We start from the raw sequence: 6,631 nt of genomic DNA, 5'->3' as shown, positions 1-6,631 counted from the left end.
CCTCCAAAGACTGCTCCTCCTGCACATGTGCAGGGGCAGACTCGGCCACCTGGAGAGGGGGCAGCATTGCGGGTGCTGGTTGAGAGGGGGGCAACGGGTGAGACGTGGGAGCGCCTTGAGTGGCGTCCCCGCTTCCATGACCCCTTTCACCATCATCCCTCTCGTGGCCCAGGCCCACATCACTCCTTCCACCCTGCTGGATGGCAGTTTGGAAGGCCACCTGTAAAGTATCTGTCAGCCTGTTTAAGGCGGCAGTATGTTGCTTACCCTGAGTCTGAACGGCCGTTGTCAGGGCCTGGATGGACTCATTGTTGAGCCATGCTTGACGCTCGAGGGAGGCTAGCCTTTCCTCCATCGCAGACATTCCCGCAACTACCCGCAACACTATCTCGGAGATACCCTCCTGTATCTGTGCCACCATTCCCCTCATGCAGGAGTTGGACTCCTCCATCACCTGCGCGATTGTGGAGAGTGCGCGTGGCACCTGTTCCAGCACCTCGGCAATGTGCTGCTGCCCCTCGACGACACTCCTTTTCACGGCTGGCCCCCAGGGTTCAGCATCTTGGTCCAGCTGAGCAAAGCCTGGAGAAGAGTGCTGCCACCGACGTAGACTCTCCACGGTTGCCCCTGCCACCAGAGTCTGTTCATGCTCACATGTGCGTGGTGACTCACCATGTGCAAGCCCAACTAAGTGAGGACAGGGACCCACCGAGGTATGTGTATCTGCGCTGGTGGATGCATGGCTCAGATGTGACGATGGACCCTCAGAGACCGGCAGGTCCTCTGAGGAATCGCCCTCCACGCTCACGGTGCTCGCAGACGGCCCTGCAAGAGAACAGAAAGCAATATTAGGCATGTGGACATATGTTGAGGTGCTGCAGATGCCAAGTGATGCTAAGATCATTCGCTATCATGTGTGCTGAGTGTTAGCTTTCTGTCACCGGCCGTTTGTGCAACCCCAGCCTCGGCATCCGCCACGGACAGGCACTCCAGCGTGCGGCTGATCTCTAACGCCTGCTGCTCCGCGTCCGTTAGGACCACCTGGTGTGGCGGGCCCCCTCCGGTCCGTGCCCTCTCCCAGGCGTTCTGGCATCTCTTCTCCTATCAAGGCAAAACACAGAGGCGTGATTGAGTGATGGTTGCACAGTGAGACGCTGCATGCATTGGTGTGGGTGGGTTGAGCGTGAGGGAGATGGATGGGAGGGTGCGTGTGCAACATGGCCATGATATTGTATGAGGATTGGGGTGCGTGGTAGTGTTCGAACGGGGACAGGGGCGGTGAGTACGTGCAGGCAAGGTGAGGATGATAGTTGAGTGGATGTGAGGAGTGATGCGAGAGCGTTGTGGTGGCAGTGCAGAAGGGGTTGTATGGTGGTGGAGGTGATGTGGAAGACGGAGTGTGGGAGAATGCGTAAGTATACTCACTTTGCCTGACCTGGTTAGATCATTAAACCTCTTGCGGCACTGGACCCAGGTTCGTGCAATGTTGCCGCAGCTGCTGACCTCCTCGGCCACCTCCAACCATGCCTTCCTCGTGGTGGAGGGAGGGCACTTCCTCCCATCAGATGGGAACAATATTTCCCTCCTCCTCCTCACCCCATCCAGCAGCAGCTGGAGTGAGGAGTCTGAGAATCTTGGGGCAGCCTTCCCCCTGGAGTGCTCCATGATGTTGCATTTGTTGTTTGCAGCAGGAGGAGCATTGGTGGACTGCCCCTTTAAATAGAGCTCCTCCAGCTGACAGACCTTACTGCGCATGCGCAGTCCGCCTGCCGCGCAGCTTACCAGCAGGAAACCCGGAAGCAAAGGTAAGTGGCTCCAATTATCCTGTAATTGCGCGCGGAGCAGACTGATTTCACCGGGCGCGTTACCCACGCGCCCAATAGACCCCCCGCCGCGAACCCGTCGCCATGGTAATATCGGGCCCACGATCTCTGTATTGCTAGTCCAGTAACATAACCATTACACGACTGTACATCTCACTTGTCATGGCAGCTTCCAGTAAAACACTAGGTCCCAAATGAGCTGGGGAAGTGCGAACTCCATCATAGGGTATCTCCACCCCTGACAACATTTCCTTTGTATGGGACAAGTGGAGGTTCTACCTCTTACAGGCAGGCTGGAAAATCCCAGAAATGATGGAGATTCGGCACAACCGGGTCCCTGTCGTTTTCTGCTGGGTTCTGTTGGTCTCCTGCTCAGAGTTAAGGCAGGAGTCTGCTGGAACCCCAACGGATTAATTAATTGCAAAGACAGTAAATCTGTCATAGAAACATAATGAAAAATACTTAAAGTTAACCAAAGCTCAGCTGTAAACGTACAGGCAGTTTAATTTTGGCAATACATGCTTGTGTTTGTCTGTAGAACGTCTGAACTTGGAGTAATTATGCCGAAGTGATTGAGAATGACTTGTAAAGACCTCAACATTTTAACCACCATGCTCCATATGCGATCAATTATCTTTATGTAGCTGCATCCCTTTAAATCTTAGCTGCAACCCTTTGAGAGCTGATGACGCATAGTTCCCCCCCCCCCCCCACATGCCCCTTCACTTCTTTGTCAAGACCCCAGTGGCTGTCTCAATATGGGCTGGGAGATCGCCGTGAACATACTTTGGAAAATCCCAGGAGTGCGGCCTGGTGGGAAATCGGCAAGTGTCACATCCTGAGAATGGAAAATTACTCTTCTGTTTCTCTGCCCTTTCATTTTTTTATACTGTGTTTCTTCTATGAAAAATTGTACCAGTTACAGAGGAATCCTTTGTGGGTCTACTATTATTTTGTTACATTTTCTGTCTAAGATAACGTTGAGTGGGAAACTGGGTCAGAGTGGTGAAATTGGTTATTTATTTCTGTGTTCAAACCCTGCGTAGACTGGTACCTGTAAGAGTGTTATTTGAAATGGGTTTTGCCAGTCTTACTCCGATGCAGCACTAATTGTTGCTAAATTGGTATTTAACTAAATCTCACTCCAGAGGGGTCACAGAATGGCTGTTGAGGGAAATGGAAATTGTCATATTGGTGCAGTAGGGGCACTTTTCTGAGGTTCAATCTGAAGTACAGTTTTGGGACAAGGAGGGAGCTTTACTTTGCATCTAACTGCTATAGCTGGGCTAGGAGGTCTTAACGCTGACACTGGGTGACTAAAATGGATTGTGTTCCATTTCCCCAACACTAATATTGCTCACCTTCATGAGCGTGTTCCAAAAAAGTTATAAAAAGTGGATGCTGGTTTTATCCATTCAGCAACAGTAGAATAACTGTGCAAAGTATTAATGTTGCTGTTACTGAATTACTGAGTGTTCTCGCAGGCTAGAAAGAAATATTTCCTTGATAAACTAAAGCTGTATGGAGCACGGTTCAGTTCTTATTCATTTTAGGTCTTTTAACAAGATTAATTATTGCTTCCCCATTCTGTTCCATTAGCCTGGTTGTAGCAAGTGTCAGATTACTTTTATGATTGTTGGTGACTGATTTGTAATAGGACTGACCTTTTGTGCCCATACAACCCATCCCCTTGTAAGCACCAGATTATGGAAGACTGTTTCACATCAGCTTGTTAAATTGTTTAGCCATAAACTGTAAGCAGAAGGGTGTGCTACAAACCATCCAGTCTGCTTGCAGACAGAATCTAAGATTCTTTTCCCATTCAATTTAAAGAATTAAAAATGTTATGTCTAGTGGCATCTGTAGTACGTGGGAAATGTACCTCACATTTGAAAATGTCATATGTGCCAAGTGCATGTTACGGTTTCAGCTGATAGTCTCAGAGAATCGGTATCTGTAAGTTAGGCATTCTGATTCATAGGAACGGGAGTAGGCCATTCAGTCCCTCGAGCCTGTTCTGCAATTCCATTAGATCATGGCTGATCTGTACCTCAATTCCATCTACCTGCCTTTTCTCCATTCCCTTAATCAACAAAAATCTATCAATCTCAGTCTTGTAAATTTCAATTGACTCCCAGCATCTACAGTTTTTTTTTTTGGGGGGGTGGGGGGGGGGGGGAGTCCAGATTTCCACTACTCTTTGTGGGGAAAAAATACTTTCAGATTTCACTTCTAACTGGCCTAACTCTAATTTTAAGATTATGCCCCCTTGTTCTGAATTATTGCAAATAAATGGAAAAATTGTCAATCAGGAACTACCAACCCATGCAAAACCAACAACCAAGCTACCAAACAGGAATCAACAAAGTGAACCAGTCAGATGACTCAACTTTTTCCCATTTCTTTGGTCATAGTGTTGCTGTTCAGCCAGCCAATGTATACAGGTTAAAAATATAACTAATAACATATCAAACACATAAAAACTTAAATAATAGTTCACACAAAAAAAAATTTGCTCATAACATTGCCAGTGTCCTGTTGGAGATGTGTCCAATAAGTTGTGTCTCCAAAGGCTTGCCCTTTCTCAGGGCAGCAAGGACTTAAGTTTAGCACCTTTCCTGGAGCTTGGAGGATTCAGCTCGGCAGATGTACTCTTGCTCAGTCTCTCTGTTGTCAATATGTCCCTCCTATAGAAGAATAGATAGCCTAATGTAGTTCTAGTCGGGACCACCATCTGTGCTCCTGGTGCAGCTGCAAATGGCTGCTAACTCTCCTCCTGGGTAGCTGTGGCCGCTTTTCATTATGGTGCAGCCATGGCCACTTTTGATGGTCCCTGCTGGTTTCAGAGTACCCTTCAAACCCCAGCCCCTCCCAGCGGTACCAATCTCCAGTTTCCCCCAATGTTGCCAAACCCCAAATCACCCGAGTGCTTACAAACCCACATTCAACCAGTGCTTCCCTGAAACCCCAGTGCTCAGACCCCACAGTACTTTCATATCCCCCAAGTGCTCCCAGATCCCAGCCCAACCTCAAGTGCTCCCAGACTTTCCAAATGTTTCCAGACCTTCCTGACAGTTGGATCCTACAGGTAGCCTTCTACACCCCCAGTGGTTGAGACTTCATGAGACCCCCAGACTTCATTCCCCTCCCCCCAAATACTCCCAGGCCTAGCCCCCAACATGTCTCTCAGAATCCATCGCCACAGGGGCTCCCAACTGGGAAACGCCCAACTCCTCAGGCCTAGGCACCAGTCTTTTGCGTCTAGTGCTTTCCATGTGCCAACCCAAACTCCACCATCCCCTGCTTCCTGAAGCCCCTGTACCCTTCTTGCTCCCAGCATGAGTCCCCAAACCTAACTTGTAAGGAGGATGGCCCTTTGTGCCAATCCCCAGCACCATCTCAAGAGTTCAACATTGCAGCATGCCTGCAAGGATGAGGAGCCAAGTTTCAGGCCTCAGCTGACTGTTAGTGTTAACCGTATGCTGCAAGGTAGCTACAGGTAGCCTTGTAGCAGATTGCACAGTACTGCATCTGCATTTTTGCTGACCCAGATACTAAGAAGACAGTTCCCCCTGGTTATTACTGGATAAGTGGGCCAGGACCTGTAGAACTAGTTAGTGGCATCTTGGTAGGTGTGGCCAATCAGGCAATGCTGGCTCTTCATCACCCTGGCATTCCTCCTTTCATGAAGTGCCACTTATATTATACTGTGATTGGGATACTACAGCTTAACAGTAACTCAGGCATTCATATATCTTAGCATTGCCATCGGGGGTCTGCTGTCCAAGCATCCTTTGGGATGAGGAGCCTCCACCAGCAACATGTCTGCCATAACGATGTATTTTCACCTCCATCTGCCGGTATGCTGGTATAGGCAGGTATGCACAAAGCATCTTTCTTTCAGCCTGTGCCTGGCTGTAGTGACCTGCCTGGAATCCCTCTGTCAGTCCTACTCTTTTTTAAAATGTGCCAGATGGGAATTAGGGGTTACGGGGAGCGGGCAGGAAATTGGACATGAATTTAGATTTGAGGTGAGGATCAGATCAGCCATGATCTTATTGAATGGCGGAGCAGGCTCGAGGGGCCGATTGGCCTACTCCTGCTCCTATTTCTTATGTTCTTATGGGAGATTCCCATTGGGAAACCCGTTGGTGCCAGTAGTGGTGCCGAGAGAAAAATATAAATAATTTACATCAATTGGCATAAAGTCTCACGAGACCTAAATGCCAACGTGAAACCAAACAAAAAGGGAAACTGCTAAGAAATGGTTAAAATGCCTTGTATCACTGTATCCACTATTACTGTGCCATTCCTTTGACCTCCAGGACGCTTAACACTGCTTAACAAACCCGGATGCCAATGTTCTTTACATCAGGCATCCTGCGCACCAGAGCAGTGGGAAATGGGATGGCAGGACTGACTCGCCCCCAAATTAATATTCAAAGGAAGAGCCCACCCATTTGAGCTGGGCACTTTGACTGATGATATTACCGGTGCAACACTCCCCTCATTACATTATTGTATATTGTGTGTTACAGTATATAACACCCCCCTCATTATATAATCACACATTGTCTGTTACAGGGTATAACACTCCCCTCGTTATATAATCATACATTGTGTGTTATAGGGTATAATAACCCCCCCCTCATTATATAATAATACATTGTGTGATACAGGGTATAACACCCCCCTCATTATATAATAATACATTGTTTGTTACAGGGCTTAACACCCCCCTCGTTATATAATAATACATTGTGTGTTACAGGGCTTAACACCCCCCTCATTATAAAAATAATACATTG

This window comes from Heptranchias perlo, chromosome 21, assembly GCF_035084215.1.
Source record: "Heptranchias perlo isolate sHepPer1 chromosome 21, sHepPer1.hap1, whole genome shotgun sequence".
Taxonomy (NCBI): Eukaryota; Metazoa; Chordata; class Chondrichthyes; order Hexanchiformes; family Hexanchidae; genus Heptranchias; species Heptranchias perlo.
The sequence above is the reverse complement of the archived record's forward strand: the minus strand, read 5'-3'. Positions refer to the sequence as shown.